Raw genomic sequence first — 13,046 nt, forward strand, 5'->3', positions numbered from 1 at the left:
TGCCTTGTCGCTTGGGTCAGATATGTAATTGGCGGCAGCCATGATAACAGGGTTATCGTGTCGCGCTGTTTTTTGTCGAAATAGCGTTCTGACGTTTCCTTGAGATACATATCGGTTCTAAATTAAAATAGTCATGAAGATAAACATTCCTCGCGTACCACAGGATTGAAGAAACCGAATTCGATGACTTGGAGAGAGTTAATATACTCGTATGTGCGGACCGCGTTAGCGAACATCACACTTGCATAGGTCATGACGGAATACAATTATTTTGAAAGACTGATTTATTGTGTAGACGCATAGAACTAGGTTGAGACTTACCGTATGTTAAGCCGTTTCCGGAACCAATAAACAACAATCACAAATATTTCCATATAGAATTGAGTACAAGATATTGGTTGGTTTATTGTAGCTACTACTGGCGCTCTACCTGTCGTACTTTTTGAGTAATGTGTAATTTTTGACGTGACAACGTCTTATAATTCGATGGAGCCGGCTGCACGCACGATAAAACATGACTCATGCGGCGTTACCTCGTTCTGAGGCGTTCCATTTAAGACTTGAAGTACAAGCGAGAGCGCGCAACGAGCGACAAAGAGGCACAATCGGCCTCCGCGTACGGGCGGCCTTCGACATCAGCTGTCTCTCCCCTACTTGAGTGAGCGATGCATCCGCGTGGACAGCTGCTATACAATAATACATTTACATGTTTTCGTCAAGTATGAAGTTCAGTGAAAAGTGAATGTGGTGTCAATTGTCCATACAAAATATCTATCAGACAAATAAAAATAAATTTTTCTTTTGAAAAATGAAACCATTCCATCAGTATTTTCTTATAACGTTGTCACGTTCAACTATCGTCAGTAAACCGACTTTACAGACAACCGATTTTTTTTTAAATAAAGGATTACTGGTATTCCGAATGCCTTTCTAGTTTCACCAGGCTATGTGGGCGAACTAAGACAGGAGGACTGTGTACTAATGTACGAACCACAACTGAACTAAGTTTCAGCATAATCTGGTGAATAGACTTAAGAAAGCATACACCAATTTTTTTCCTACTTATGCAAGTAACCTTAAAGGGACTAGCTTCTCTGAACGCGCATATACGACAAATAAAGTATATGGTTTATTGTGCACACAGATTTCTATATCTATACTAATATATAAATCTACAGTGGTTTTTACGGATGTTCCGTTATAACTACTGAACCATGCATCCCATTGACTTGAAACTATCCATGTAGAAAATACATGTACTTAATGGATAGGCTAATATTAATATGAGTGTTGGACTATCCACACCAGTTGCGGAGGCGTTAATGATGAGAATCTTTGTGGGGGTGAGAAACAATAGTGTTAATTTTAAATGCCCAGCGAAGCGGACGAGTACAGCTAGTATAGAATAAAAACAAATTGCAAACGTTAAACATAAAAAGTACAATGAGCGGTCTTAAAGCTTATGATTTCTCCCAACAACCATAAGATCGACAAAAGACATTCAAGGAAAGATGTTCAGCGCGATGTACTTACCGATTAAATAATGAATAGAAATGAAAATGTTAATAATTAAAATCATTATATTGTTACGTCGATAAAAGTATCTCCATCTATCGCCGAATAGCAGAAACAAATATCAAACGAACTAGTAAAATCAAAAACGCACGAGAAGATGAAACGACTGGCCTTACCGAGAATGTTCTCGATAACTGTGGAGATGTCGTATCGACTCTAAAGGGTTGCAGAGTTGACACGAAGCCGCCGGTCATCGTTCTTGTCGGACCCGTCGCTTGCGACGAAGGGCTCGACGAGTAAATTAACCCTCAGACACAGCCCACTGAGTTTCTCGCTAGATCTTCTCAGTGAGTCGCGTTTCCGATCCGGTGTTAGATTCCGCAAAGCACTGCTCTTGCTAAGGTTAGCGTTAGCAACGTCGTCAGACTTGAGCCCCGTGACCTCACCTACTTATTAGATTACGCTTACATAGCCTCTCAAGGCTATTAAGATAGGTAGGAAAAAAAGCGTTATCGGGACTCACTAGCGCCTCATATAACCCGATAGCAAAAGTTTTAATCAACATGAATTTCACTATTCTGTTGTTAAGGGATAAGGCGCTTTAAGTGCAAACTCATGAATAAGTGAGATAAATGAATTTCTTAGGGCGAACGCTTTGAGTTTATCAGATACGTGATTGCTGTTTCCCATCTCATAAGCCACGTACCATCCGGCTTTGGAATGATCTTCACTCCACGGTGTTTCATGAGCGCAAATAAGGCTCGCGGAGAGTGGTCCACAGCAGGCAGCGCCTTGACTTTGCCTCTGCTATTGTCGACGTCCATGAGTAACGGTAACCAAATATATCTAAATATAAATACGTGAAGCAAAAACTTTGTATCCCTTTTTACGAAAATTGCGCGGACGGAGGAGTATGAAATTTTCCACACTTACCTATAGAGAATATAGAGAAGAAGTGCACAATGCTAATTTAATAATTTTTTTAAATAATGCATAAAAGATACATTAAATCAATAAAGAAAACATTACACACACTACATACCATGTATTTGACGCACGCACGCATGCATACTATTTATTGTCAATCTTTTGTTCTTGACGTCTGTTGTCTAATTGAGAATAGATTAAATATTGTTTGTCTTCGTTAATATTTTTTATAGTGTAGTCTTGGCGAAATTTGTGATTATAGAAGTGTAAAATACAATCATAATAGTGTACAAACTTACAATTTCAATTAATTATAGTCGAATTTCGACTACTGCGGGACCTCTAGTATTATTCTTTCTTTTAAACATTAAAGCTGTTAAATTGGGCTAATGCTTCAATACACTAATCAGTAAAGAAAAAAATACATACTGGTGCTAGGACCTCTTGTGAGTCGCACGGGTAGATATCACCAACCCGCCTATTTCTACCGTGAAGCAGTAATGGGTTTCGGTTTGAAGGGTGGGGCAACCGTTGTAGCTATAGACCTTAGAACCTTAGAGACCTTAGAACTTATATCTCAAGGTGGGTGGCGCATTAACATTGTAAATGTTTATGGGCTCCAGTAACCACTTAACACCAGGTGGGCTGTGAGCTCGTCCACCTATCTAGACAATAAAAAAAAAAACAAAAAAAGCGGTATATCTAAATCTTCTTCTTTTTACTTTTATTCCAGATTATTGTGGGCCGCCGCAACCTAATATTATCCTCTTGTCTTACTGCTTAGGGATTTAGCATGACTTTTATGACGGGCCACTTGCCTGACTTCAACCCTTCTTAGGTTATGCATCTCCGTATATCATATTGCAACGTGTCATGGAAAGGGACTTTTCTGTTTGTTCACTTATTGTTTCTTTTCATCTCATTACTTGTTTTCTGACATGTATTTTATTTTATTATTACACCAAATTATAAAATAAATTTCAATACACACAACGCTTAAAGAAAAAGTGTGCGTGTACTTATGTACGCGCGTAAGAAGTTTTTTTATACTTTGTTTTTATTAAATTAATTTCTTTTTTTTTTATTTAAATTTTAATCAATTTAAAAAAGAATCGATTAAACAACATCCTTAAACATGCATATTGGACATCCCTTTTCTTGACATCGTATAAATAATAACTCGCCAAGTCACGTCGGTCGTATTGTAATGAGCGATTTAGTGGGCAACTTCATTTCTGTTAATTTTGTGTCACGGTGCGCGCGCATCGTAAAATTTCACTCTCATCAATTTTTCATAACGCGCCTAAAGAAGTATAACTTCAATATACGTATGACTTGGAAATAGTTACTACCAATTGTTAGAAACATTAACATCTGGATACACGACTACGAATTTACAAACGAACATCTGAAATATTTCTTCAAATACACGAAAAAATTAGCAGAGCGCAATTTATAGTAACAGACTGATGCATCTACATCATTTCAGAAGTCAAAACGCATACAGAACCGCATTCAATCCAGACATTTCAGACGTGAGTAAATTAATAAGTCCGAATGTCATCAATATCCAATGCTTTTTTTATTTGCTTAACTAAAAACACGGTTTTAAGGTCAGCAGAAATGTAGTACGTACAAGCTAATAGGATTCTCGTGAGAAGCGTGTGCGCGTGGTAAATGACGTTTTACCGGAACGCATATCAACGCTTAATATTAGTTAGTTAGTCAGCCGACGGCGTGAGTGATGGTTCGATCGTTAGTTAATTCATAAATGAGACCGGCGGCGCGATAAAACTAAAAAAAAAGTTGCAATTTGTCTATCAATTTTGCTTTATTTCTGTGTAACATAATAGTTTTTGTAGTGAATACGTGATAACGGTCTTCGAGGTTAACCAACCGGCATGGTGTTTCTTTGAAATGGGTCATAGTGTATATTAAGCTAACAAGTAAGTGTATTTTTCACATATTTTTACACACCTGTCGATTGTTAACTAGAGCGTCTATAAATATATTGGCGCGTTTAAATTTGACTACGACATTTAGTCAGAAACTTTGGTTAGAAAGCATGCGATAGAATTGCTACATACATTATAACCAGTAAGCACTGTTTGTGTGACAACTTTAATACGATCAGACCATACATTCCTTTGTACCAGGTGAATCGTATCCAATTACTGACACGGCAATAAACTAACGTGTTTGTTTATGAGATTAACTGATTTCCCTTTCGTTTCACACGTTTTTGGTTGTGTATAGCAAAATGAGCAAAATGTGTAAATTCGCGTTTCTCTTACGTTTTTACACGGTTAATTGTTTTTAATTCCAAAATAATATCGGAATATTAATTTTATAATATATCTTTTCTTAATATCTAGGTTATTCGGTTTTAAGCCATGCGTATTGGAAATATTGTTGTTACATCTTTTTTTTTAAAACCGAATCACAGATCTTTCTAGAACTCAATATCGAACTATACGATCAAAGAAAAATATTTGAACTTTGATATCGACTTATGATCACTTGCTAAAAGCAACGAAACTTTAAATAGAAACGAAAGAAATAGAACTGAAATATCGAATAAAATAAAATCGAATTTAATTGTAACATATAGCTACACAACGTGCTAAGAAGTCATCGTGGCCATAAGGATAAGACACCCGGAATAGGTAGGTACTCGAGACCAGCAATACAACTGTGCCGGTGTTCAAAATTCAAATCCCGCCGACACGGACCTATAATTTTTAGAAGAACACGTATGTACCACGTGCTGACGATCTAATTCCACGATGAAGGAATAACACAGTAAATTTATACATTGGCCTAAGTACTATGACCCACACAACTAGGCTACTCGAACTACCAAAATTGGATGAACAGATTCAAATTAAATAGGCCCAAAAGTCTGATAGCCCAGGGCGACGCAAACCGCACTGCTTCGCGCTCAGTTTTGTTTTGGCTTATAGAGACTGAAATTGAAATTTAAAAAAAAAGTTCCTTCTTTTCCCCTACCTATGCTGATAGCCTTGAGAGGCTATATCAGCGTTACCATAGCGTGTAGGTGAGCTCTCGGGGCTCAAACCGGAGTTTTTGCTAACATTGGCCCCTAGCAAGAGCAATGCTTCGCAGAATCTACCACCGGATCGGCAACGCGACCTACTGAGAAAATCCGGCTAGAAACTCAGTGGGCTGTGTCTATGGGTTAATTTACTCGCCGAGCCCTTCGTCGAAAGCGACGGGTTCGGCGAGGACGGCGACCGGTACTTGAGGTACCTAAAATCACCGTTAATGGATCGGGAGGATCCGTAATGACGTGTGAAAGTACATAAAAACTCATCTAAATAACGAAACTCATTTGCCTGTAAGACTATGATAGACTTCAGTATTTTATCATTTATTACCATCACTCTCAGCCCACAAACAAAGCTCTGATTTATATTGTTTTGTAATATATAACGGCAAAACTTATAGACTCCGGGCGCTGAATCTATACTAATATTATAAAGCTAAAGAGTTTGTTTGTTTGAACGCGCTAATCTCAGGAACCAGTGGTCCGATTTGAAATTCTTTCAGTGTTAGATAGCCCATTTATTGAGAAAGGTTATAGGCTATATAACATCACGGTAAGACCAATAAAAGTGGAGTACCAATAAAGAATGTTTCAAAATAGGGGCTTAAATAGCTCCTTAACATTCTATAATATCTTCACTTTCTACGTAAATTAAGTGGGGGGTAAAACTTAGCATTATACCAAAGTAATTGATCCACGCGGACGGAGTCGCGGGCAAAAGCTTGTCTTAAAATACGCCACATGTGCAACGTAATAACTGATCTACGAATCAACTACCAGTTTATGGACCAGAGAGCGATACTAACAATTGCTTACTCCGGGGAAATGCAACGGGTTTCATTCGGTAGGAATATTAAAAGCGAGTCGAGCCGGGGAACGCGTCTAAGTATACAGAAACTTGAAAATATTACCCATGCTCAGAGGCAGTCGGCAACATCGACAAAGACCGTAGACCACGAATAACCCGATAACCTCATTTCATAAGATTCCATCAAACATTTCAACGTTATCTGCGTATCACGCGAATATTTTTTTTGTATCAGAATTAAAGTTACCAAACACCGAAATTCCATAGTGGCTAGATAAGGAGCATTATCGTTAGGCCGACATGATCGTGTCCATTGTTAGAGGCCATTGTGAAAATAGATATTAATTTATGCGGAAACAACACGACGTATTAATTATTTCAACATTACGTATTCCAAACGCATGTCGAAACAAATGTGTTTCAAAGCGGAGAATATTTAGGCTTAGTGATCATGTTTATAGAAAAGATATACATATTATATTTCAAGTGTGTATTTCAATTATTTACGGTAGGCAGCGGCTTGGCTCTGCGCCTGGCATTGCTGACGTCCATGGGCGACAGTAACCACTCACCATCAGGTGGGCCGTATGCTCGTCTGCCTACAAGGGCAATAAAAAAATAATCGTGAAACTCCTATTTTTTATGGCGTACACGAACTCCCCATTTAATTGGGATCGAAGCGCTTACTGGTATCCACTAAATAAAATGACACCCAGTTGATACACCAGACACTGTCAACGGCAGTGGAAGAAACTACTTCACTAGAAGGACTAGAAGTAATTAAGGTCGCATACAATCATCATCATTATCCTGCCCTTCTCCCAGTTACCTGGGGTCGGCGCAACATGTTTTCTCCTTCCATACTCTTCTGTCATATACCATTTCTTCGCTCACTCCCCTCTTACCCATATAGTCTTTCACGCAATCCATCCATTTCTTCTTATGTCTACCTCTTCCTCTATATCCTTCCACATTCATAGTTAAAATTTTCTTACCAACATCATTTTCATTTCGTCTCATCACATGTCCATACCATCCCAAACGCGCACTTCGCAGCTTCTAAGGTCGCATACAATATCCCCTAAGAAATATCCAAGCAGACATAACAAGATATCTCAAAGTAAGAGTCCTATTAGGTGTCGGCACATTATAGCAGATCTCACCAAATTATATTTTCCCCTATGATCCTGTAGCTGGTTCCTATCCCAATTCAAACTAAGACAAACTACACCGGAGATGATTGAGTGACCATGAACTACTTCATTAGTACACTTATTTTTGTCTTCGATAACTTTTGTATTGTAATCATATTTTCGGTCTCTCGATTTTGTCTGGCAAATGAATTTTCTCTGTTTATTTATAAGGTTTACTTGAATTTTAGCATTAGGACCGCACATTGGCCATTGTGATTGTCTGGCCCAGTAATTATTAACAATGCAAAAGCTTGCCGAACCAGCGTAAAAGCAAAAAGTTCATTAGTGTCCTTACTCGAAATTGGTTTGAACGGATTTATTAAAAACCGAAAGACAGTCTCCTAGTACCCTACCCTTCTTGAAACCACTTTGAGGGGGGATATTTAATGACGCTGAGGAAAACGAAGAAGGAGATGCTAGCATTTGGCAATACGGGAAATAACCTATAAAAATCTACTGCACGCTTTATAAGACTTTTCAGGTATGAGGAGGTTTTGTATAATTCCGTTTTGCTTGCCAAAAAGAAAATAATGTGCACATTATTTTCTTTTTGGCCAGCAAAAACGGAGAATACACATTTATGTATCACTAAAAATAAATACATGCTTTCTTAGTAAGCGTCGAGCCCTCAGTAAAAGCAAAGCCAATTAATTGACAGAAGTTGTTCCATTCACTCAAAATAATAACTCTCTCGCGTTAACTGATTTTTGTAGTATTATCGTATCAGGAATTATCAGTAGGTACTCAAGTGTAAATCCAATAGATTCAGTTTTCTTTTACAATCTTCTCCTCGGCTGTATTCTTCATTACTGCACGCTAGGACAGTATTCCAGAGGTCTTTTTTGCCACGTAACGTCCGGCTATGGAATGAGCCACGGTGTTTCCCAAGCGCAATGACATGTCCTTCTTCAAACGAGGCTTGTGGAGAGTATTAAGCGGTAGGCAGCGGCGGTAGGCAGTGGCCGAAGCCCATGGTCGACGGTAACCACTCACCATCAGGTGGGCCGTATGCTCGACTGCCTACAAGGTCAATAAAAAAAAACATAAATTTGCAATAAACAAGCTTAACATTGTGTGCGCAGGAAATAAAATACAAAGGCTACTGCAACAATGTTTATCAGTTCATATTGTATCATTGACCTTACACCCTTATTACAATGAAATAATGTGTTTTACCTTTATCAACAGTACTATTATTAAATATTTTGGTGTCTGAGCTAGTGTCAGAAGTATGCAGGACGCAGTTTGGTGTCGGAGACGCATTACTACCGTTATTGTTCCCGCGGTCTAGTATCTACCGTATTTAAATTAAAAGGTACTTCTTTTAATTCATTGGAGAAATCAGCACGGTTCTGTACATAGATTAAAACAAAATTATTAACCGAAGTAAAGTCACATACTATCTTCAGGCCTCAAATTTGAATACCCTGTGTTATGGGGACCAAAGACTGATATACATAGTTATATAAGTTTAAATATTATTCATATATGACGACGCAACGTCACTATTTGGTTAACTGAAAATAGTTGAAGATAACTGTTTTCTTAATGATATGCATGCCAACAACTGTTTAAGACGGTATTCAGGACGTTTCATGACTAACCCCCACTATCTTAATATATAATATTATTATATAAATTACGTGTCGCGTTGTTTGTCCGCGATGGACACCTAAACTACTGAACCGATTTTAACTTCCTTTTTAAAAATATCTGTTTTGTTCCAACTTAGACGATAGGATGGTTTTTATTTCGATTAATGGTCGCAATATTTATTAATTAACAATAAAATTATTTCTCATGTTGATTATTGTTATTAATTGTAAGTTTCATAAGTCTAAAACAGATGGCGCCTTAAATTAGTTCTTACAGACAATTGTAATACTGTCTGACATTAATATCTCATAGATGGCGCTGTATTAAAAATACCAACGTTTCACATACTAAGCTACAATTTAATGGCATACACACCAGGTGTTGCGGAGGCTAAAGTTTAAGTGAAATTTATTTCGTAGTAAACGCAATACAGTGAAATCCAATTATTCTTACTTTGTTAATTTTTGGTATTAGCATAGCCGCCCACGTGATATTAGAAACAAAAACCTTAGACACAGCAACGTGTGGCCGGGTCTGCTAGTTCTACTATAAATACGAGTAACTATTGTCGCACAAAACATTGAGCAACCGAACGAAGCGGAGCTCTCTGCTGTTATCGCTGTACACTTTAAATGTAATAAATGGAATTCATCGGAAAAGTAAGTCTTAATTACTGTCACTATAGAACGCAATGATGATTATAAATAGAATGGCGACAGCAACGTTGACGTCATCATTTTAAAACGCCATCGAACCAGCCTCCAACATATATTCCTCCTCCTTGCGTCGGTTTCCTCATTACTGAGGGTCGTGGTCATGGCCTTGAAACAGTTTAAATGTTTCTCTGTCCATGACTCTCTTGGGATGTAATTGTGGTGGGTTCCCACGTCCTTCCACATCAGTATTTCGAAGGGATTTAGTCCTTCACGGCAAACTGGTCCCGCTCCGGGTCTCTAGTTGTATTCGGGGGCTGGGTTATTTCCCGCCGCCCAATGCTCGGCGTTGACGTTTTACGGTAGGAATGTCCAGCTCTACTCAACCCTCCTCTTTTCTCATCCGGGCTTGGGACCGGCAATGGCAGACAATGGGATCAACATATATTAAACACCCAAATAAAAAGCAAAACAACCTGTTCATCACACGATTTGGTTACCCGATGTGGGACGAATCCCACGAGCATTCAGGATTGTCACAAAAAAAAACAATCAAACAAAGATATAGCGATTTTAAAACAACTTTAACCAAAGATATTGCGTTATCTGCTACCTATACTAAAAGCATCCACGGTAAGAGAATTTAAAAAATACGTGTCCAAAAATATCCTTTATTTGTTAATGAAACGTGGACATAAAATATTATTAATGTTAACTTACCTCCCTGACTCACAGTTGATGAATTCCATAGACACCTACCTCAGCATAGACCCCACCACTCACCTTGAAACCAGATCTGCCTCAATTGCCTTAGCGCAATACTCTGCATATGTACTACTCTAGTCCTTAAAGTAGGACGCAGAACCGCTTCGCTACATAACAAGCTACTGAACAGTACTGTAAATTTGAGCAATCTCACAACTGATGGGTACGAATAAACAACTTAACAGATTTCCATAAAAATTCTATAAGTTTTCTTGTTGAATGGTTTCTATAATTTAAATACAATAGGCCAAAAACATTTTATAACCGAAAAGTTTTGAACGAAACCGCGTTAAATAATGTACAAAAATCTTTAATGCTTTGCGCAATCCTTCGTCGATCACCAAAAAACCATTTAATTGATGACCAATTGATAACTTATATTGTTCAATGTGCAATTACTTAATGCTGACTCTTTAAGTCACTTAAATAAAAGTAAGTAAAAATGACTGCTCACTCGTAATGCTCATTCGGTAAAATAGGAAAATTCAACAACAAAAACTAGCGAATTTGTCTTATTGCCCATAAAAAATTACATCGTGAAATTCAGAAAGGTTTATTTTGATAATCCCAAAAAAATCCCGAACTACCGCATCACAAGAAGGTCTTTGAACCTTTCTTGTATCGTAATTACTTACACGCAGCGTCCTAATGTTACACAAAAACACGTCAACGTTTAACATGTGTCGCGGTAAAAATAAAATCAAGCCATGTCGCTACTCGGCTCAATATAGAACTATCCCATAGGATGCCACAAACAGCGTTGCTCTGTCTTTCGTCTTTCTAATTCATTTAAACAATTAAGACGATTTTTATTTCTCTCTCTCTCTCTTCGATCGGTCCCTCACTGCTGAGGATCGTGACTCCGTCCGATTTCGTCAACCAACTGTCTCCATCGATCCCGCCCTGCAGCCCGGTGGAGTGCGTCGCTGATAGGTATCCCCAGTTCCTCCGTTATTTGGTCCGACCATCGTTTGGGACCTCTACCTCGATTATTATTTATGCTTTTATAAATTTACAGGCAATACGATTAAAATCGCAAAAAAGTTCAATTTTCGCTGTTTGCCTAATGACTAATTCTCAAATTACTCGATCGTCAGAAAATTCCTGTTTCTCTTTCTTAAACTGTTTTTCAATTTCTTTTGGTTAGGCCTTAGTGTGAAATCCTAAATGTTATTATTTATCGTATAACTCTGCATTGGGAACTTGTTTGATTTTGGGTGTCCTTGAATTATGTGTTCCTTAATCGCCCGGGTAGACACTAAACTTCAATTTTACTCATCATGAAGTAGTTGAAACCTGTCTGCCCCAGCCGACCTAAGATATTCAATTATACGCTCTCTGTTTCCTGTCTCAATGCAATAAGGCCAATGTCCTAAACCTAACTAAACCCATAAAACCCCCTAAAACTAAACCTTTTGGTGTGAATGCTCTCTAATAACTTCTAAAGAAGACTTGATCGACGATTCACGCCAGCTATTAAAGACTACATGTAATCTATATATATAAAAATGAATTGCTGTTCGTCAGTCTCGCTAAAACTCGAGAACGCCTAGACCGATTTGGCTAATTTTGGTCTTGAATTATTTGTGGAAGTCCAGAGAAGGTTTAAAAGGTAGATAAATATGAAAATGCTCGGAGTTATATGAAAACAAACAATTTTGTTTTTCCTTTGATGTGTCCCCCGTCGGACGGATTCCTTTTGTTTGTTTTAAGTTTATTTTATATAAAAGTTTAGGTCTTTTATTTATCAATTGAGGCACTACGAAATCTGTTGGGTCAGCTAGTGGTGAATAAATTAATAAGCATCAATAATAATGCAAATAAAATATCATCCTGCTACAATCTTCCCACACATGTGCGTTCTAACATGTTGATTTATTTATAACTTAGTCTTTATACTCGCAAAGTTTATTATTAGAACAGCTGTGTTTAGTTCATGAACCCGTCAGAGGACACAATATGAATATATTATGTTATTTAAAATTTACCAATCATTACCATAAAAAGTTGGGTTATCTTGGGCCATATTCACGCTCCGTTTCGCTTACGCATTTAAAATTGGTCGTGAGGTGAAATTTGGCTCTAAAATACATTAAAATTCTAGCGACCCCTCGATATCTCGACCCTTGTACCAGCAGAACTCTAATACTGCTGAAAAAAAAATCGGTTGTCTGTAAAGTCGGCTTACTGACGATAGTTGAACGTGACAACGCCATAAGAAAATACTGACGGAATGGTTTCATTTTTCAAAAGAAAATTTTAATTTTATTTGTTTGATAGATATGTTTTATGGACAATTGACACCACATTCACTTTTCACTGAACTTCATACTTGACGAAAACATGTAAATGTATTATTGTATAGCTGTCCACACGGATGCATCGCTCACTCAAGTAGGAGAGAGACAGATGTTGAACGCTGCCGAACGCGGAGGCCGATTGTGCCTCTTTGTCGCTCGTTGCTCGCTCTCGCTAGCACTTCAAGCCTTAAATGGAACGCCTCAGAGCGAGATAACGCCGCA

At 37.9% G+C, this 13,046-nt stretch overlaps 1 protein-coding gene across 1 annotated transcript in view; it reads left to right on the top strand.

Annotated features, from left to right (window-relative positions):
- Positions 1-4,150: 4,150 nt before the first annotated feature.
- LOC101735429 (organic cation transporter protein) overlaps positions 4,151-13,046 on the top strand; it is a 57,416-nt gene continuing 48,520 nt past the window's right edge. The window contains exon 1 of the mRNA XM_004929673.5: positions 4,151-4,388. The gene's annotated coding sequence lies outside the window, so the exon portion shown is untranslated. The remainder of the gene's footprint in view (positions 4,389-13,046) is intronic.

This window comes from Bombyx mori, chromosome 21, assembly GCF_030269925.1.
Source record: "Bombyx mori chromosome 21, ASM3026992v2".
Taxonomy (NCBI): domain Eukaryota; kingdom Metazoa; phylum Arthropoda; class Insecta; order Lepidoptera; family Bombycidae; genus Bombyx; species Bombyx mori.